This window comes from Rhinatrema bivittatum, chromosome 5, assembly GCF_901001135.1.
Source record: "Rhinatrema bivittatum chromosome 5, aRhiBiv1.1, whole genome shotgun sequence".
NCBI classification, from domain to species: domain Eukaryota; kingdom Metazoa; phylum Chordata; class Amphibia; order Gymnophiona; family Rhinatrematidae; genus Rhinatrema; species Rhinatrema bivittatum.
This window is the reverse complement of record NC_042619.1, coordinates 53,842,625-53,864,288: the sequence shown is the minus strand read 5'-3', so window position 1 is coordinate 53,864,288 and position 21,664 is coordinate 53,842,625. Positions and strand designations below refer to the sequence as shown.

General features: G+C 45.1%; 1 protein-coding gene and 1 long non-coding RNA gene across 6 annotated transcripts in view; one reads left to right on the top strand and one right to left on the bottom strand.

Moving 5' to 3' along the window:
• Positions 1 to 21,664, bottom strand: part of AMOTL1 (angiomotin like 1) — a 232,295-nt gene that overhangs the window by 186,227 nt on the left and 24,404 nt on the right. For 2 of the 5 annotated variants that reach the window (XM_029602366.1, XM_029602370.1), the window contains exon 1: positions 19,132 to 19,525. The exons of 1 other annotated variant lie outside the window; for it this stretch is intronic. The gene's annotated coding sequence lies outside the window, so the exon portion shown is untranslated. Of the gene's footprint in view, positions 1 to 19,131; positions 19,526 to 20,982; positions 21,120 to 21,664 lie in introns of those variants that run through there. 2 more of the 5 variants (XM_029602367.1, XM_029602368.1) reach the window with 2 other exon arrangements.
• LOC115091966 lies at positions 19,598 to 20,306 on the top strand. The gene is made up of 2 exons (XR_003856859.1): positions 19,598 to 19,713; positions 20,178 to 20,306. It is a non-coding gene; the product is annotated as an uncharacterized LOC115091966 (long non-coding RNA).

Sequence of the window (21,664 nt, the reverse complement as noted above, 5' to 3'; positions counted from 1 at the left end):
GGCTCGTGGCTGTGAATGGAAAATGGGATTGCAATTTGTGTTTCCCGTAGCAAAACATGGAGGCTCCATCTGAGAATGTTTTCACCACTTAAGACTAAGATGATTGTTTTACCTGCCCGGATGAGGTCTTCCGATGGGTTAATCTTGTGCATACTTTGACAGGAGTGAGCCTCACTCATAAAGCAGAGCATGTGGAGTATGACCTCAATCTCTCAAATTCCCCACTAATCCCTTTCTTAATACAAGCAGTGGGACAAGAGAGCTTCCTTCTGGAGTTCATAAGATGTAATATGCACAGGCAACATGCCTAGATGCGCCTCAATTTTTTTTAATCAGGCCAGTGGCACCCAATTCAGTTGGAACTGCTTCTGTATCTTTCTACCGCACGTTTTTGGTTTCTGATTGCATCATTTGATACACGAGGATCTTTTTTTTCTCTGCCTGTGAGTCCACAGAATATTTGCTATCGGCAATGCTGTTTTTGTGCTTTTCTTCTTCACCACTATTTCCGGTTTTCTTGAATCAGGCTTTTTATCAGGGTTGTGATCCCGGAACTTTCCTGGTTCAGAGATGTTTTAAGGTTTACACAATTTTCAGTGGAGCAGGCAGGCCACCTTATTAGGGGGCTGATGAACAGTAATAAACCTGCGCTAAAACTGGAGTTAAATTTTAGTGTGGATATCACTTAACGCGTGCATTAAAATCAGGGGTCCCTGAGGGATACAGATAGCTAATGGGATGTAAATCAAACAGGAGTTAATAAAAAAGCATGCTAAAATGGAGCTATACTGAAAAATCTGTGCTAATGCAGAAAAGTGCTTCAAACCAGGAATAAGGAGGTAAGTGGAGGAGAAGTGTGACCAAAATGAACTTGCATGCAAGACTGGGCCTGGATATCCCACCCTGGGCATAATCTCACATGCAAGACCATTTGGGCAAGGCTTACCAAGAGAGAGAAATCAAAGGGTAAGCTCTCTAGAGAAGGCACCTACAGTTGAACAATATGCACTTTGGTGCTGTGCATCTCAAACGGCTGTTGTCGCCTGCTCCAGAGAGCTTACTCTTTCATTTCACGAGGCAAAATGGCCTTGCATGTGAGATTGGCACTGGGCATCCTGACTTGGACACAATGTTGTATGCAAGTTTATTTTGGTCACACTCCTTCCAACTCTAAGTGCTTACTTTCATACTTCTGGTTTAATACGCGTAAGTGGATTTTCAGGTTAACACCTTGGCCTGAGGTAGAGAAAAAAAGTTAACTCACATTTCTGGTGGCCATGATATTCTATTGCTGTGTCCATGTGATAGCGCCTTTCTATCTGACTGGGTGCAGCAATAGAATAACTTTGGCCACCAGAAATGTGAGTTTACTCCACCTCAGACCTAGGAGATAAATTTCCAATGTCAACTCTCTGAGACAAACACTAGTCACGGGTCTTCTTTGTTTTCCTGAACAGCTGGATAGCACTCGCATATGTAGTGCTGTTCAGCTGTTGGTGCCCACCGAGACAGCCTATGCTTTGCTCATCTAGTTGTAAGTGCTTTCCCCAGAGAGCTTATTCTTTTATTTTACTAGTCACTCTATATCAAAAATGGCCTTAATAGGAGAATGTGCCCACAAGGTGGGATGCCATTTTGGCAAGGCATGGCAAGTAAAATCAAAGCCTGAGCTTTCTAGGATGGGCACCTAGAGCTGAACAGGATGCACGTTGGCTCACCCAGACACTTTACACTTTGATTTTACGGTTCTTGTCACTCTCTGCCAAAAGGGCCTTGGATGCAAGAATTTGCTGTTTGGAGTGGGCACTTACAGCTTAAGTGACCAAAGCGTAAACTCTTGGGCGTGGGCATCTACAATTAAACAGTGTGCCAGAGTTGGATGCACAGTGCCGGTGCACATTTCAAGTGCAGATGCTCTCCCGAGAGCACTGGAAATTAAATTCCTGGGTCCAAGGTGCAGTTAGCTCACATTTCTGGTGGCCAAAAGTTATCCTATTGCTGTGCCCAGTCTGGTACACTCCCACACTGGGCACAGCAATAGTATAATATGGCCACCAGATGTGCGAGTTACGTTCTACTTCTGTTCTGACCCAGGAGTTAAGTTTCCAGCAAGAAGAAAATGTGCTTTAAGCTGTCTGCCCTATAGCGCACCTGCTGAGGAATAGCTAACGCCTTCTTTTCCAAGGGATTTGCAAACGCCTGCACTAATCTTAGCGCTGGTTTTACTCCTGTTTTAGTAGGCATTTTGTAGGGGTTAAACCCCCTGTTATATACCAGCATTAACTTATGCCAGAAACGTGCAAGCTACAACAGGAGTAAAAGCCTGCGCTAATTTTAACATCCCTGATTACATGGGCCCCCTATGCTTTTCAGTAGTCAGGATTTCTAACATCTTCATCTCTATGTCTGTTTTACAGAATCTGCATGCATTTGCTTTTACCATCTTCTTCTATGCTGGCTGTAAACCATCTTGTCCATAATCCATTATCCTGAATGTCTCATCTCTTCAGGTTTTTTCCTGTTGGTGCTGCCAATTTCGAGTGGTTCTCTCCTTCCAACTTGCTTCTGGACCTTTATATCCTAATTGAGATGGAATATTTTTTTTCTTCTTTCTGTCATGTAGTTGGGAGGGGTGTCTATGACTCTGGCATACAGCTGAATTCTTGTACCACTTAGGCCGCTGGGATATGATGACACACTGTCTGTTTACACACAATGGTGCACGGGTAGGCTTGCAGCCTTACCCGGTTTAAGTCTTTAGATTTCTTCCAGAGGACTCACTTTCGCATTTTGAGTCCACCATGCCCCTTGGTTATTAGTCCCAGTAACACCTTTGAGCTTGCGTATATGCCATGTTGCACAATACAGCTAGCAGGCGTTTCCCGAGTGTCCCTGTAAAAGCAAGCAATGCGTGAAAAGCCTGCACACACTCAATGGGCAGCCTAGACAGAGCGTGGTCCCACTGACAGGAGACTGCACCCATTGTGCTATAAGCCTGAGAGAGAGGCATCTCACCCCCAGGCAGTGCACCGGGAAGGCGTATTATCCCTGGGCAAGGAAAAAAAGCTCACCTTTTGCAATCCTCGCTCTAATCCTGTCTGAAAGCTTGAGGTCTTCTTACCCCAGAGGAAAATGTCTGCCTCTCATGGTAACCAATACTGACCTGAAGAGCACGCACCCACAGAAAAGGCAGTAGCCCACCAAAATTAAGAAATTAGGGGTTAGGAGAGAGCGCAAAGGAAGAAAAGAGGGTGCAATGCGAGGGGAAGACAGGAAACGAAAGGAGGAAGGCAGGTTGGAAACGGTAGGAAAGTTGAGAAGAGGCAGAGCAATATTCTAAGAATTCTCCGACTATACAAATACCATAATTGTTTATATGTAGAGAGAGAGAGAAGCAAAGCAGATATTTTATGTGAATTTAAAATATATCGATAGTGTACTCAAGTGGTTCTCCAGCCACTCCAATAAATCTGGTTTTCAGGGTAATCAAAAGATGCTAATTAAACTGCCTCTTAAACAATGTAAATTCATTTCACAAATATTCACTGAAGACGTCTTTAAAAAAAAAACCAAAACAGACCTGTCTGGGTATCTTGAGGACTGGGTTTGAGAATTATTGGTGTACTCTGTAGGTTCAAATCTGCAAAATTCACTGATGGACAAAAATTCAGCTGGCAAATAAAAAATTCACATTAAGGGTTTGATTTTCAAAAAGATTTGTGTTCTTAAAGCTCGGCTTACGGATGGTAACTTTCAAAGTGGCACGCGAGCGCACATGTTTGTGTGTTCGTTGGTCCGCATCCAGGGATGTGGCTATTTTATAACATATGTGCATACATGCGTGCATGTTGTCAAACATGCCTAGCTGTGCGCACAAGTGCACCCAATTTTAAGTGGACGCGCACCTGTGTACACAAGAGTTGCTTCTACCGCGTAAGGGGGGAAATTTTAAAAAGGGAGACGTCATTGCCTGTTTTACCGGGTCCTCCCCAGTTCACCCGGTTATTTATTTAGAATTTATTTATTTAGAATTTTTATATACCGACATTCTCGATAGACATATCGAATCAGGTCGGTTTCCATAAAAACAAAACAGTCGCTGATAAGGCATTACATAGAACATGAGAACGTAGATATAAAACACAATTTCTGAACATAAGAACATGGTTATTAGATAAATATCAACAACAAGTTACCATATCAATAACGGTTACCAGCTAGGTCCACCAAACCCCCCCTGGGTCGATAGCTTGTACACCCCCGTTATCCCAGACCCTTTAAATCCCTCTGAAATAGCTTCTTTTTTTTTTTTTTGGACTTACACGCCCTCCATAGCAGAAGTAAAGTTGAGTGGCAGGGGCCCTCGGCGCACACCAGATCGCAAATTTCTGTGCAAATTTCTGGTTAAAGTCCTGAAACGCCCATGCCCCGCCCACGCTCCATCCCTTTTTGAGAAGTTCTGATACGCGCGCGCAGCAATATTCAGCATGTGTCCGGGCAGCTTTTCAAATCCGCTTCGTGCGCGCGAGCCCAACATATTCGCCCATCCCCTAATTTTGGAACACGTCAGGCTTTTGAAATCGACCTTTATGTGTGTAAGTGGTCTTTTGAAAAGCGCTACAATATATACTATTTTTACGTATGTTAATTTGATTGAAAATTAGCCCCCTAAGTGTTGCAGAGTGGGGCCAGAAGGGTACTACACGTTTGAGAATTATCACATATGTAATGTTTCAGTAGCTCTATATATACACACATATATATGTACAGTAGATAGATAGACACACACACACATAATCATAACTGAAAATCAACCTTGTTGGTGATTTTAACTAGATATATACATCAGCAGATGCAATCCAATGAGGTTTCCTTGAGTAAGCAGGTACAGAAGATGGAACAGTCAGAACAACAGGTTATCCAGATAGGGCTGCTCCAGAGAAGCTCGGTTCTAGCTTGGAAAGTGGAGAATTTTGAAAATTATACAAGATATTTGAATATTATGTTTTACACGTCCCAATAATTATCACCAGCTCTCTACTGGAAATATGCCCATGATATATTTTGGAGATTTTAAGAGCTCCTTTAAAGGCCTTTCTGCCCATTGGTAGGGCTGCGGAACAGAGACAAGGAGCTCCTTTAGAAAAAGGTGACTTGTCCGCGGTTGGAAAAGTTGAGTGATGAAGAAGAACTAGACACGGGGACATCACTTGCCTCCTTTGTATTGTGGAAGAATATAATAATAATTTAGAGAAATATTCTTACAGTACTCCGCGAAGCAATTGCACTAGGAGCAAAGTTTGTGATTTGTTTTCCCTGTAAATGTTTTTTGGGTTTTTTTGCGCCATCATATCCCAGATTTTTCCTGGATTCTAAAAAGTTGGATGTGTCCTGAATTATATGAGATTTGTGATCAGAGGAGGATTGCATTAGGCCATTATTAGGATATGATGCTTGCCCCTGCAATATAGATTTCTTTCTCCATTTTTTCTTTTATAAAACGTCAAGCCTGGGAGTTTTCCTTGGATCTCCACTTTTTTGATTTTTTTTTTGGAAGGATGCTTTATTAAAAATAAATCTTCAAACGGTCTATGAAAAGACAAAGAGGTCCACATTCAGCCGCTATCCAGCTGGGCAAGTTGGCAAGATAACCCCAAGCAGCTAACTTGGCTGGAATAGCCAATGGCACTGAACATACCCGGCTATCTAATAACTGGATAACCTTAGACCTGCTCAATGGCAAGTCTAACTTATCTGGCTAACTTAGCTGAGGCTTAAGGGCCTGACTGAGCAAGGTATTTTCCCATAGACACAGAATGGGAGAAAAGCCTTAGTAAATCAGGCAGTAAGAGAGCCAGATAAGTGGCTCCACCCCAGAATGCTCCCATCCCATCCCACCACCCCTCCCCCACCCCCAACTTACGGGCCAATACAGTTAACCCGCCATTGGACGCGCATTTTCCCTTACCCCTTATTCAGTAAGAGGCCGAAAACGCGCGTCCAATCCCCTGAACCTAATAGCGCCCGCAACATGCAAATGCATGTTGATGGCCCTATTAGGTATTCCCGCGCGATTCAGAAAACAAAATGTGCAGCCAAGCCGCACATTTTGCTTTCAGAAATTAGCGCCTACCCAAAGGTAGGCGCTAATTTCTTCGGGCACTGGGAAAGTGCACAGAAAAGTAGTAAAAACTGCTTTTCTGTGCACCCTCTGACTTAATATCATGGCGATATTAAGTCGGAGGTTCCAAAGCTTTCCAAAAGTAAAAAAAAAAAAAAAGAAGTCGGCCCGCAGCTGTTGGGTCGAAAACCGGACACTCAATTTTGCCGGCGTCCGGTTTCCGAGCCCATGGCTGTCAGCGGGCTCGAGAACCGATGCCGGCAAAATTGAGCGTCGGCTGTCAAACCCGCTGACAGCCGCCGCTCCGGTCCTAATTAGCATACTGAATCGCTTGCACAGGAGAGTGGCCTGTGCGCACGCCGGGAGACCGGGCATTCGCCTGCTCTCCCGTGGACTTTACTGAATTGGCCCGTATGTTATTATTTTCTTTTGGTTTATTCCTGGATGTTATCTTTGTTTTCTAGTGCAAATTATTCTTATAAGATGTTTAAATGTTAATTAAAAGCCAACAGTATAATTAATTAATTACCTAATAATAAATTCCCATGCTTAAACCAACAGTAGCTTTCCCTTTCCCTCTTCCCATCCCGTTCTCTATCACTTCCGAACATGTTTAGATTCCTGCACAGTGCTGGCCTCAGCTACCTTTGCTGGTAGATTATGCAAGGCCTTGTAAGCTTCCTCTTTGGCTCTTGCAAGACCCACACGTAATCAATCACCCAGGCCCCTCCCATGTCTTTACCACCAAGTTTTGTAATAATGTGTACAGCCACCAAAACTAGTGAGGCTTCTGTGTGAAACCAGCCACCCCACGCTCGTTAATGTTAGGGTTATAAACATGGCCGCTTCATTCAAGTTACCTCAACTTTCTTGGACGTTATGATGAAGCCATATTACCACTCCCTGCCCATTGACATGTACTTCCCTTTCTTTGGCCCTCTAAAAAAGTTTCAGATTACATTTTCTTTGGTCTGGCACTTTCCCCGTGCTACTTTTTTGGGGCTTTGAGCCAGAACTATAGCTACCCTAGGGCCGATATGGCCTGGGCCATAGGTGCCACTGCCAGAAGGGTGCCGTGACACCGCTGCTTCTGGGAGAACAATAGGAAGGGAGGGGTTGGATTAGGGAACAGAGTAGCCCTTCTTTGGTCTGCTCTGCTCTGTCCACTCCAAATTCTCCCTCTCTCCTCCTATTTCTTGCAAGGCAGGAGGGAGGGGATGAATTAGGAAGCAGATTCATTTCTTTTCATCTCTGCTCCAGGATCCGCCTCACCCAACCCTCCCCTACCCTGTAGGCTGCCTGGTAGAGGAGGGGTTGGAGCAGGAAGCAAAGGGCCGTTCTCTGCGCTGGGTGCGTATGGCTAGGGACGGGGAGAGCGCTGGCACCTGGGGAACGGAGGAGGGTGCTGGGGTATGCCAGACAGAGAATGTGCGAGTCAGAGAGCAGGTGTTTGTGGAAGGGGAGAAGAGAGAGAAAGTTGATGCACGCACCCCCCCCCCCCCCCCCCCCAATCATCGATGACCATAACTCAAAAATCCCCAGGTATGGCAACCGCAGACTAGGTGGGGAAAGGCAGTGAAAGGAAGGATTGCTATTTCAGACTACAAACAAACATCATGCACTGGAAATGTAACCGAGACTGGCAGTGTCATCAGAAGTGGATAAGTGCTGATCCCATTCATAAAAAGAAAAAAAAAAAAAAAAAAGAAGAGAGATTGGGTTAGAAAACTAATCAGCTGTGAAGGAGAAGCATACAGCTGATAAGACAGGTTGGGCTTGTGACAAACAGAGGAATCTAGTGAGAGACTAAAGCAAGGAAAATGTTTACAGAGGGGGCAAGTGGGTCAGCCAGGTGTGTGGGGGTGTTTTGGGTGGTGAAGGAGCCTATTGTGAGAAGGGCTTTAGCTAACAGGAGCCGTAGGCCCTGCAGAGAGGGTTGATGCTGTGTGTGTCCTGGTGTTCGTACTGTTTTACAGGCCGATGCAATACAGTGCACTCAGCCTAGCACACAGCTTACCGTGCGGTTGGACGCGCTAGAATAACTCCCGATGTAATAATGGGATTAGCAGGTCCAAAACACGCGTCCAAAGCCATCCACATGGCTAATAGCGCTCATCACATGTAAATGCCATGCAGATGAGGCTATTAGCTATTCCCCCGCCCCCCCCCCTCCCCCCATTAAAAAAAAAACAAAAAACACCGTGCACCCAACGCGCATGTTTTAACATGCAAAACTTAACGCCAGCCCCGGAATTGGCGTTAAGTCTTCACGCGCTCCAAGTATCGGGATGATACTAAGTACAAGGAACCACAGGAAGCAGCATGAAAAAAAAAAATCTTGACGACGGTCAGATTAGGAGAACGGACGCTCAGTTTACGAGTCACTGTTCCCTGACCCGTGGCAGTGTGTGGGTTAGGAGAACGGACGCTCAATTTATGAGTCACTGTTCCCTGACCCGTGGCAGTGTGTGGGTTAGGAGAACGGACGCTCAATTTATGAGTCACTGTTTCCCTGACCCATAGCTGTGTGCGGGTTAGGAGAACGGACGCTCAATTTATGAGTCACTGTTTCCCTGACCCATAGCTGTGTGCGGGTTAGGAGAACGGACGCTCAATTTACGAGTCACTGTTCCCTGACCCGTGGCAGTGTGCGGGTTAGGAGAACGGACCCTCAATTTACGAGTCACTGTTTCCCTGACCCATAGCTGTGTGCGGGTTAGGAGAACGGACGCTCAATTTACGAGTCACTGTTCCCTGACCCGTGGCAGTGTGCGGGTTAGGAGAACGGATGCTCGTTAATTGAGCATTCATTTTCCTGACCTGCACACAGCCACATCTCCTGGGTGCCTGATGCCATGAATGTACAATTTATCCCTACTACATCTTTTTAACGCATCAGCTCATTTATGGATCGCATCGGGTGACCGAGAGAGGGGGATGTGCGCACATTGAATGCACCCAGATTGTACACACGCTTTTTCACGCTTGATATTGCATCGGCCCAATAGTACGTAACGTTTCTGAGTGTACAATGTACCTGGTAAGTGGATGGAGGGAGTTTGCTTTGCTGTTAATGAGATCTAGAACCCAATTAGTTTAATTTAATATAAAAATCATATAATTCAATAGAAGGAAAAAAAAGAGCAGGACGTCATCATTGCTTAAAGTCTCACACTCCCTTTTCAACCCCTACTGCTTAAGAAGGTAGAAATTACTAAACAGCTGGGTAGAGGTTACGGTTCACAGCCATAAAGCCCTAAGGGTCAAAATTCTGAGCCCACGGTCAGACTTGTCTTTACTTATAGGTTATAAATAATAGCATTATGTTTTAAATGTAAATGAACCCCCCCAAAATATGTCTCCCAGAGTGCTGTATACAGGGTGAAGGTGCACTTTCCCCCTTAAGCCATAGGCACCAAACTGCCTGGCTACAGCTCTGCTTTCAGCCTCTTAAATTATGACACAATGAAGCTGAAATCACAACTCTCCAGGATTTTTTCCCATGTTTTCATATCTCTTTCCTTACAGTTCATATCTCTTTCCTTTGCCACTAAGACATCGGGCCAGCCCAACAATGTCAGATAACTGGGGCTTTCATTTTCAAATGTTAATTGATAAATGCAGATGAAACACCCCAGTGCAAAAAAAAAATAAATCGATGTTTATTGGATAAGCCCCAGAAAAACACCGCTGCCCCTATTATACTCTCACCCCTCTCCTTGCCTGCCTTAGATCCTCCACTCTCATTTTGTGCCTCCTCCATTTATTTTATTTAAAAACACTTCTATACCGCCATTCATAATAATATTGCAGCGGTGTCTAATAGGAGATCACACACACAATACACTATAATTCTGACCTGGATTCTATTCAAAACTGAATGCAAAATATTCCTTTTTTTTTTCTGGGACCCCATGTTAACCTTCCCCTCCAAATTCCTTCTGAAACCGACACATTTTGAGAGATTTTTTTTTTTTTTTTAAAGGTAGCTCTTTCTCACTCTGTGTTCCTAATTGTTCTGGCATGTTATTCCAGGCACTGGGTCCCGCCACAGAAAAGGCGCAATCTCTGATCTCACCCAAAAGTGCATTCTTAATACACGGAATTTCCATTAAACCCTTCTTTTGGGAGCAGAGAGATCGAGAAGGAGTATAGACTCTCAACGCTGAACCCAACCATTCTCATTTTGTTTTGTTGTTAATCAATTTAAACATCAGCACCAACACCTTACAGTCGATTTGCGCTCTCATAGGGAGCCAGTGTAACGCTGGCAGCACTGGCGTAATAGGATCACATTTCTTACACCTTGTTAGCAGCCGGGCTGCTGAATTTTGGAGCAACTGCAAAGGCCATAAAGAAGAATTTGGGAGTCCCAGAAACAAGGAATTACAGTAATCCAAGCTCGACAATAGTAATGACTGTAGGACAAAGGGCGTCTAAAAATGGTTTAAGTCGCCTCAACATCCGAATTTTAAAATACCCTGAACAAATAAAAAATGTTATTTGTGAAAACATAGAAAGATGAGAATCCAAGAGAACCCCAAAGCCTCTTACTGTCACTGATAACTCAAGTTTCACAATCTCTGGAACCTCCTTTGTTCTGGACAGAAACAGAAGTTCTAATTTCTCTAAATTCAAGATTAAATGATGTTGGGACATCCTTTTGCATTAAAGTAGATTTTTTTTAAAGATCTAGAGCAGAATTTAAAGAATCTTTGATGGGTAAAAAAAATTGTAAACTGTCTGCAGAAATGAAGACATTTAATCCCAATCCCGTAAACAATTTAAATAATGGAATTAAGTAAATGCTGAAAAGCATTGCTGACAATGCAGAGCCCTACAGGACCCCTGTATGAATGTTGTACCATTTGCATGAACTGTTCCCAAGATGAATTTGCTGCATTCTATTCCCCAGAAAAGTGAACCATTTCAAAAGGCTGGCCGCTTACCCCCTAACTCTATAAGATGGTTAATCAAAACCCGATGGCCAATCGTACTGAATGCGGCCGAGATATCTAGCTGTCCAAGCTTTTACCAGGTGATGGGCCTACATTCCCCCCCCATCCTCCACCTGCCAGCAACTCTGCACCCACCAGCAAGCAGGGGGAGCTTGTGGTATGAGAACAGACTGAGCAATGGTGGGGAGGGGTGGGAAGATAATGTGATGGAGAGATAATGTGGTGGGGCTGGGGTTGTGTGGAAGGAAGAGAGCTGGGGCAGTGCGATGGAGAGCGCTAGATGAAGGGGTATGTGCTAAGGCCTGGGGGGAAGTGAGTGCTACTGCTGGTTACTGATAGAATGTGAGCATGTTGATGTGACAGTGCATCTGTGTGCATTTGATTCAACCGGAAAAAGGCACCTAGTGACTTATACTTCAAAAACATTGATTTTATTTGTAAGAACATAAGAATTTGCCATACTGGGTCAGACCGAGGGTCCATCAAGCCCAGCTTCCCGTTTCCAACAGTGGCCAATCCAGGTCACAAGTATCCTGAAAGAACCCTTAATTCGCTGGAAAATAAACACCTACATTTGCAATGTTTAGGCACCTAAACATAGAAGCCCAATGCAAACACTCAGACTCCCGCTCTCATTTCTTCTACTGGTTACCTCCCACCTGCCTTTACCACTGCATTCTGTCCCAAGCAGGGTTAAATTCCCTTATGGTTTTGGTTGCCAGTAAGCTGCTTCTGCTTCCTAGGATCCTTCCTCCCTGCACCTTCAGATCAGGAACAATTGGCCTTGAATTTCCTCTTCTATGGAAAATGTTGCATTCCCATATTTTATTTAAGCCTGTCAAATATGTAGATGTTTCCATCACAACCTCCCTATCCCTTCTTTCCTCCAGTGAGTGTATTTTGAGTCTCATAAGCCTTTCTTTGTAGGGTTTGAGTTACAGGCCTTGGGTCACTTTAGTAGACCTTTTCTCAACCACTTGCATCACCTCAATGTGCCTACAAAGTTAGAACCTCCAAACAGAGTACTCAAGATGGGGTCTCACTAGTGACCTAAACCAGGGCAATATTGGTTTTTCCCTGCTAATGATAAATCTACTTATGCAACCGAGCATGCTGTTAGCTTTTTCAGTTGCTTTATTACATTTACTGACTATCTTGAGGTCATCTGAGATGATTACTCCTAGATCTCTTTCTTGTTTGGCAGTTCCCAGTTCCTGTCCTAACTTTTATAAGGCTAATGAATTTTTGCATCCCAAATGCACAATTTTACACTTTTTGCAGGCTCAACGAGAGGAACAAAATGAACTGTTATGTGCTTTAGTGACTGCCCAAGAGAATCAGCGGAACTGATTAGCAAGGGAGACCCCCGGATGCACCGAGTCAGCCAAATGTGTGTGAATGAAGCTCCGGCAGCCGTTCAATATTTTTTTTTCTTCATTTATTTCTAGTCATTATTGGATTTCTCTGGTCATAAAATGATAGCTAAGGAGCTTGATAAATGATCTAGCTGAGCTTTCTCAGCTGAACTTTCTGCCAGGCTCAAAAGAATCGGCCTGAAAACGTCATTGGAACTTCGGGGGTCTGCTGAAAACCTTCACTCAGACAATCAGAGCTAGGCTGAGGCAGCAATCACATGAATGCTGCAGACTATGAAGATTTGCATCTTCTTATCTTGATGCGCTAGTATTCTTCTTAATTTTAAGTGGCCCGCTTGAAATTCTATTAAAATATTAAAGAGATAAAAAAAAAAAAGATGGTGGCTCATCCATGCCTACTGAGTTTTTGTTCAACATGTTTGCTGAAATATTCCATTTTGAGTGTCCGAAGCAGGGCCAGGGCTTCCATTAGACAAACTAGGCAGTCACCTAGAGTCCAAATCTTGAGGAAGGAAGGCAAAGTTCTACCAATGCAGAGCCCATCCCTTCAGAGATCCAAGAGGAGACAGAGGTTCAGGGCCTTTAGTGAAGCCAATCCCATCAGTGGCTGAAGAGGAGGAAGAGGCTCGGGGTTGCCAGAGGAGCCCATCCTGCCAGCAGCTAAAGAATGCAGGAAGAGGTCTAGCATTAGGAACATAAGAACATAAGACTTGCCAAGCTGGGTCAGACCAAAGGTCCATCAAGCCCAATATCCTGTTTCCAACAGTGGCCAAGTCAGGTCACAAGTACCTGGCAGGATCCCAAGGGTTAGATAAGATTCCAAGCTGCTTATCCCAAGAATAAGCAGTGGATTTCTGCAATTCTGCCTTAATAATGGTTTATGGACTTTTCCTCCAGGAAATTGTCCACATTTTTTTTAATACAGCTACACTAATAGCTTTCACCACATCCTCTGGCAATGAATTCCAGAGCTTAATTATGCGTCGAGTAAAAAATATTTTTTCTTATTAGTTTTAAATGTGTCAACTTGGAACTTCATTGTAGGTATCCTAGTCTCTGTACTTTTTGAAAGCATAAATAACTGATTGTTTACTCGTTCCACTCCACTCATTATTTTATAGACCTCTATCATATCTCCCCCTCAGCCATCTCTTCTCCAAGAGGTATGATAGAGAAGGGGAATGAGAAAGGGAAATGAATGCTGGGTAATTGTGGAGGGTACTGGGCAAGAATGGGGTAGAGAGAGAGGGAGTACTAGGTGGGTAGACGGTAGAGAGATAAAGAGGGAGCATGAGATGTAGAGCGAGGGAGCATGCTGGGGGTGGGATGGCGAGAGAGAGTGTGCATGCTAAGTGAGTGGGGGTGGAGAGAGTGTGTGTAGAATGGGTGGCGGTGGGGAGAAAGAGAAGGTACTGAGCAGTTGGCAGGATGGAAAGAGAGGGTGCTGGGGAGTTGTGGGTGGGGTGGGAGAGGATGTTGGCACTGCAGACAGAGGGTATAAAGGACTGGGATGATTGTAGTGTGCTAGGCTTGGAGTGGAGGAAAGAGGAGAAATCTGTAGGGGAAGGAAGAAGAAGAGATGCTGAGCAGAGTGTTGAGAAAGAGATGAAGGGGAGATGCTGTGCTAGAGCCAGGGCCTCCAAAGACAGGAGCACTATGCTAAGGTGGGTCCCTTGAGGTACATAAGAACATAAGAAATTTCCATGCTGGGTCAGACCAAGGGTCCATCAAGCCCAGCATCCTGTTTCCAACAGAGGCCAAAACCAGGCCACAAGAACCTGGCAATAGGCCACAAGAACCAGGTACATTTTGTCTAGGGTACTTTAAACCCTTACACAAGCCCTGGTATGTAGATTTAAATAAATGTTTTAGCTAGCTTTATAGGGAACGGGAAATCCTCCCATATTAAACTAAGTATGCTCAAGTAGACAAGAGACAGTGATGGAATGCCCCTTTCCAAATAAAAAAAAACTTTGTTACTAGGTTGCTAGGACAGTCTGCCACAGATCTTCCCAGTCAGTCAAGGCAGGTGAGTACTCACTCTCTTCTTTCACACACTATGGATATATGGGTTTCTATTTGTAAATTTTGAAGAAAACACTTCAGGATGTCCTCTGTTCTATTTTTCCCTTACAAAAGAATCCTGTCTCCAGGGGCTTTTCATTCCCCTGATATAGCCCTACGGCATAACAAGGGGCTTCAGTTCTTCAGGCAGTTTTGCCAAAGTACAGCTGTTGGATCCTTCACCGAGTTATCCTCGAAATACCAACTAAGGCCTGGATTTATCAAAATGCACTAAATATCGCATGCGATAGGAAAAGGGGTGTGTTTTATGGTAAGAGGCTGCTTATTGCAGTGTGCGCTATCTTAGTGCTTCGCATAGGTATTACCGCAGACTGTGATAACTTTTTCGCACTTTGCAGTAAGTACCACAATTGTTGCAATTTCTACCTACAACCAGTGTGTATGGGGGGGGGGGGGGGGGGAGAGCGAGAGAGCCTAACTATAAGGCCCTCATACTAGGGGAGATTTGTGCAATGTTCTCTCAACCTAGCTTGATGTTACCCAGGTAGAGAGTCCATCAAGCTAGGTTGAGAGAACACTGCACAAATCTCATCTTTGGGTAAGTTTCCTCACTCCGAAGGTCATCAAATCTTCACAAGAGTGCACTGTTCTGTTCGTACGTCGCACTCTGCATGTCAAAGTGGCCCCTAACTCCTACACTAATACCTAAACCTCACCTCGAGTAGCTACGTGGGCCTCCTTGGCCAGAATTCCCACCCCAAACTCCTCCCCTTTTCCTAATTTGCATCACACCACGCATTATGGTGTTTTCAAATGCATTAAAAGCCTTAACGCATGTAAAAATGCCACTTTGATAAATGACCGCCTAAGCTACACAGATACATGCTGGATTGTGTTGAGCTAGGACTGAAAGGTCATCTGTGCCTTACAACTAAAGTAATAATGAGGTTACAGCAAGAACTGACAATGAAGGGTTTGGGTGATTGCATAGTTGCTTTAATTATCCAGGAGGCCCCACGTGTGCGCGTGAATCTCCCCTTATGGGCCGGGTCGGGGGTGGAGCGGAGTTCATTGACAGAACATCCGATGATAACGCTGCTTTTCCTGCACCCTAAATGTCTTCTTCAAAACCGTTTCAAACATATGTTCACCTACCCAAGATAACTCATTTTATGACTGGTGAATTTGGAAAACCCCAAACATTTGCTGCAATTGGTCAAATGGAGACCCAAAAAGTGGTGGAGTTGGATCAGTCCCCCTTAATTCCAAAGGTCTTATGTTCCTGAGTAGATCTGAAGGTCCCTTATAGCACCCTGATCATATGGTCAAAAGTGAAATAGTCTGGCCCAGAAAGTTGTTCACATTTGTGCATTTAGATCTTATCAGCCTTATCTCATTTTGCACTGATGACGACAGTATAACTGTCAAAATTTAATCAGGTTAAAAAAAAACACCTTGCAACTAGCTTGCTGGCCTACACTTCTGCTTTCCTGCTTGATTCTCAGGCACTAAGTCAAAGGAAGAAGGAATTCCTGATCTGAAAAGCAAAAGGACTTGTACACAAAAAATGTTAGCTTGGAAGATGTGAGAACTGCGTGATGACCAAACAATGTTGGCAAGTCAGAGACTGAGGAGATGGAGTTTATATATGCCAGGTGGGAGTGAATCTTGAGGTTTGGGTAATTACCTTATACCGTAATGCCATAGTGGCTGATGTTGGGGCAGGCTGTAAAGCAAAATTGTTGTCTGGAGCAGCAGAGTGCCAAGACTGCTACCAAAAATTGCACTGTGATTAAAAACTTATTTCTGGTTCTCAAGATTGCTCTCCAGGTTCAGGCCAGCCCTTCCATTAGGCTATCCAGGCAGTCACCTAGTGGGCCAAAATTTTTGGGGACAGCGAAATCCTCATTGCTGACCTTGTTCATTGCAACATCGGTAGTCAAAACACCAAATGTGCTGGCCAGCGAGTATTAAAATTGTTTGCACTGAGCTGCTAGTGGAGCTCATCCCACCAGTGGCTGAAGACTGTAGGAGGCCTGGAGCCGTAGTAATTCGGAGGCAAGAAAGAGAGGGAAATAAATGCTAGGTAGATGTGGGGGTGAAGTGAGAGAGTACTGGGCGGGTGAGGGTGATGAAAGAGAGGGTAAGGACAGAGAAAGAGAAGGTGCTAGTGGTTGGGAGGGATTGAGTTGAGCAGGTGAAGAGAGAAGGTGCTGGGTAGGTGATAGGATGGGAAGCGAGAGAGGAAGTGGAGAGAGAGAAAAGATGGGAGAGAGAGTGCTGGGTAGCTGAGGGTGGGGTGGAGATAGAGAGGGTTCTGGGCACTGTAGAAAGAGAACAAAGAGATTGGGTGGCACTGGTATACTAGACAGGAAGCACAGGAAAGAGAGTTCCTGTATTCCCTGTCAGGAAACTGCTGTGATGGCGAAACAGAATGACGGTATATAAAACTCGATAAATAAATAAATAAAATGTTAAGGGGGGGGGGGGGGGGAAGTGGAAGAAGAGAAGAAATGCTGTGCAGTGACAGAGAGGGAGGGGATGCTAGGCCGAGTGTGAGGAAAGAAAGGAATGGTATGCCAGAGTCACTGCCACCACAGAAGGCAGCGCTGTGCTGGAGCCATCGCTAGTAAGAGCAGTGGAGCTGCCACTAGTAGGTAAGTTGCTGGAGGGGGTGTGCATGCAGGGATGAATGTTCGCCTAGGCCACCCGACACCCTTATTTCTTTACCTTTCAGAGGGGACCGTGCATGCTCAAATTTCAGGGAGGGCTACTGCATATTCACATAAAACTATCTGGAGGTATAGTCTAACGATTAGAGCTGCAGGCCGTGAACCAGGGAAGCCAGGGTGCCAATCCTGCTGCTGCTGCTGCTATTTGTGACCGTGGACAAATCACTTCACCCTCCATTACCTCAGGTACAAAATTAAGATTGTAAGCCCTCTGGGGATAGGGAAATACCTATAGCACCTAAATGTAATCTGCCTTGAAGTGGGTGATCAGAAATTAAATGTGGAAAGAAATGTCCAAAGTCATTTAAATTGGCCTCACTTATCTGACTAAAAATACATGCAAGTTTCCATTTTTAGCAAGATGAAAATGAGGCATCCCTAAAGGATTTTTTTTTTCTTTTTAGCTCAGGAGGAGTAAACAGCACACATACCTTTGCATTTTCATCCCCCTTCCTCCCCCCCCCCCAACTCCAACTGTTTTACCATCTCATCCATCCACTGCCCACACACTTTTTTTTTTGTGGCTAGATGGGCTGTTGGACATTGCCTTCCTGGTCACTCGAATACCTTTTAGTTAGTATGTCTTGACGGAGGTCTACCAGGTGCTGCTAGGCGCCTCCAGGGATGTCAACATGTTCCTGTGTCTTCTCTTCCCTCCCCCTCCCCAACTCCAACTGCTGACATCTCGGTTCCTGCACACAATGGAGGCTTCTGTCGCAAAAGTAGCCCAATTTCCAAACGATGCTAAGTCACAGCCCAACCTGGCCTCATGCTCACGGATTGGCACTTTCAACTGCCTGGACCACTAAACCGCCTTGGATTTAAAGCATGAGAGTGTGGAAAAAACAGGATGGTTACATTCCTGAGGGAAGACCTCCTTTCAAAACAACAGCTTCAACATTCAATATGAAGGTCGGTATAAAAAAGTGTTAAATAAATAAATAAACATGCAGTAACCAGAAAGGTCAAGTGGGACTGGGTGCAATTATTTGAAAGGTCTTGAAAAGCTGGCAACCCTATGTCATGCCGCTATCTCTGTACAGTATAAACAATACAGTAAGTAATGGCAAAGAGCAGAGGTTTGCAGTATCATCTGGTAGTCATGAACCTTGCATGTTGTCTCTTTAAACACAAAATCACACTCTCATAAGGGCCTTGATCCAGTCTGGCCTTTGTTAAGCATGGGGAAATGATGACACACGACCCGTTGAGATGGGCTTCATACACGGGAAGATTAAGTAATTTTACCAGCTACATCTCCTGAACGTATTGCATTCTGAAATCAAACTAAACCACTGGAAAAGATACGTGGAGTACCACAATCATCATATGAGGGGCCCCAGCGATACAGGGGATTCCGGAGTAAGCACCATCCTCCGAATACCATTCTCCCATAAATTTACTTTCTTAAACTTTTTACATGAGTTTTAGATTTATTGCCCTAGCCATCCCATTTGGATGAAAATAAAAACAAACTCTGAACTGCGGTTTCAAGTGTTTTGCCAAAAGCCGACTCCTAATTACAGCTTTCAGCTGAGTTAGCCTTCTTTGGCACTTAAAAACACCAACTTCTCCCTCTCATCCCGTGCTTCTTCTGTTAATTGCACACTGCCAAAATATTAAACAGAGCCTATTCATTGAGGATCTCTCATGCCCAGACACATCTCACATAGAATCCATGCGAGTGTCTTTCAGAAAAAAGCCAACAGCGTCCTGATTTTCCTTGAGTTTCACCCTCCGCACTTACATCGGCGGCAGGGGGGGGGGGACGGGGGGGACTCCAAGTTCGGAGCGTTTACAGAGAAAACAGATGATCGCAGCCAGCGATCACGCAAAAGCCATCAAAGAACAAGTCTGCTAAGTGCTGAACATAAAGGGGCCGGCGATTAATCGCGTTTACACAAAAGAATTCCTTTTACCTTTCAGTTCTCGCTCAGAAGTTCCCAGAAGAAGCCTTTAATCCAGCATGAGACGACCATCGCCGAGTCCCGTTCCCCCCTTTCACCCCCTCACCAGAAGGCTCGAGTGAGTGGCAGAGAAGAGGAGGCTACAACGTGCTTGACATGATGCGCGGAAAGCGGAGAGAAAAGCTCGGGTCCGGGACGCAACAATCGGCCCCATTCACAGAGGAATGAGAGGAATGTCAGAGTTTTTAACCTACCGGCGCTCCAAGCCTCGGCCGTCGCCTTCCGGGTCCTAAAGCCTCTCCGCCGCGCTCGGCTCCCCCCAAATCCGCTAAGGGAGGGAGGGAGGGGGAGCGGTGGAAAGGCCGGCGTGTAACCTTACACGGCGCTCGGCGGGGGCTGCTCTGCCGGGGTCCTAGCGCCCGCCCCAGCTCTGCGTGTCCAGCGGAGCGCCACCGCTACGAAGCTGGCAAGAGGTTACCACAGGCAGCTTTTACGAGCCCCCCCTCGGAGGGCTCCCCCGGTCCACCGTGCAGCGCGCGGATCAGGGCCGGACATTCAGCGCCGCTGCAAATTCCTAGACCCGCCAGCTGGATGGTATGTCAGTTCTTTTCTGGAGATCCGACGACTGTACAAAGAAGAGAGAAAAAAAAAAAGAGGGACGCGCGTTTTTCTTGGCATGCACCCTCCAAACTAGAGCCAGTTGCTGAGAGTTTCTTTCGTGAATCGGAAACGGCCCGTTTGTGCCGAAGTTCCTCTAGCTACGCGGAATTTCCAAAGCGCTGCAGTCTGACCTCGCCGCCATGCTCGGGAGACTTCTTGGAGGCTTCTCCTCTGCCAAACGGAAGAGCTTACGCCAGCCGCGGGCTCATTACACAGAAGCCTGTCTATCTGCTGCGGGCAGCCCTGCGAGGGCAGCGGTGCCCCGCGATGCCAGCTGCCTGTGGCACTGCCAAGAATTGTTCCTGGCTTTCTGCTGAGCTCTGAATTGCTTGTTTGCACATATGCCTTCTACTTTGTTTCCACATAAATCACAGCCTTCTTGCATTCTTTCTTTCCAGCCACAGGTTTTTATTATACAGCAGCAGAGCTGAAAGTGAGCAGAAACTCAGAGCCAGAATTTATTTCCCCGCCTCCCTTCTTGCCCTATCCAAAAAAAAAAAAAAAAAACTACCAAAAGAAAAAGGAAAGCACAAAAGAGAACAATGAAACGAGATTTGAGAATGAAGTCATGAATGAAATAAAGTTACATAAAGTAATGAACAATTTTAGGTTAATTTGGTACTACTTTCGCTTCTCTTTCTTGGGGTAGCGTCTCCAAATTTGGTTTTATTTTGCAAGGAATGAACCTCATTCATAAGTCCTAGGGATAGATCTAGGTCTCTCAAATGTACTGCTAGAGCTGACCTCCATCTTTGCATTGTGCCAAAGAAAGCCTTCTTCTGGAGTTCATAGCATGTAATCTTGAATTCCTTTTTTTTCACTTTTAAAATGAAAATTCTGATGTTTTAGGGCCTCAGCATCCCTCACCGCAATAACCACCCATTGTTTAGGAGGGTAGTGCAGTAACTTGAGACTCAGATTCTGGTTTTGTTTCTGGCCTGTTACTGCAGTTGCATACCTTTGCTGCTACTGCTATAAAGGAATATCAGTGATCTTCAAATTCTCATTAACTTCTTGGGGTCCCTCCTATGCCACAACCAGTTTATGTACTTAATGGCCAGTATTTTTCATTCAGTGGCAGTGAAAAATAGGAACCTCTGTCAACGCAAAGAGCATTTAAACTCCAGGATCATATAATCTTTCAGCCTTTTTCAGAGGGGAATGTTCAGAAATCTATTTAAAATATTTTGACTGCTGAAGTACCTGGGTTTCTTGTATCCCAGCTGTCACTCAGGTTTCTGTTGCATCTGTCATGGCCTGCTCAATAATTTGCCTACAAAATAGCTTACTAGTTTCTACCAGCTCAGAGCAGCCTTTCCTCCATCTCAGCTGTCACTGTCACCATCTCTTTCCTTTTTGTTATACCCACCAGAGCTCAGCTGCTGTCCCATCTCCAATAATTAGCTGTCTCTCTCCCTCCCCTTTAGAGGGTTTAGAATTCAGTCTCTGATAAGCTGTCAGGCCATGATGCACAGCTCCCAGGTTTGTTCATCAGGCCAGCAGGAGCAGCACATGGCTAATTAGACTAGCGAGGCGGGCTTCATGGCTCAGTCAGTAGCAGTGGTACTCTGTTGCCACGTGGAAGCGTTTGATTTGATTCTGGAGCCCAGCTTCTGTTCCTCAGGTCAGCTGTGGCTGAGGATGCAAGAAAGGCAGCATTCACAACCCCTGGGGGTGAAGGGGGGGGGGGGAGAGAGGTTATGGAGCCCTAGTCATGCATAATGAGAGCCAGACTGAGTGTACTCACCCTAGGTGCATTAAGAAAGGTATCACTAGGTGAAACAGGGAAGTAATACCTCTCTGCAGGTCTCTAGCGAGACCCCTATCTTGAGTAGTGTGTGCAGTTCAAGAAACCACATCTCCAAAAAGACATTGATGAAGATAA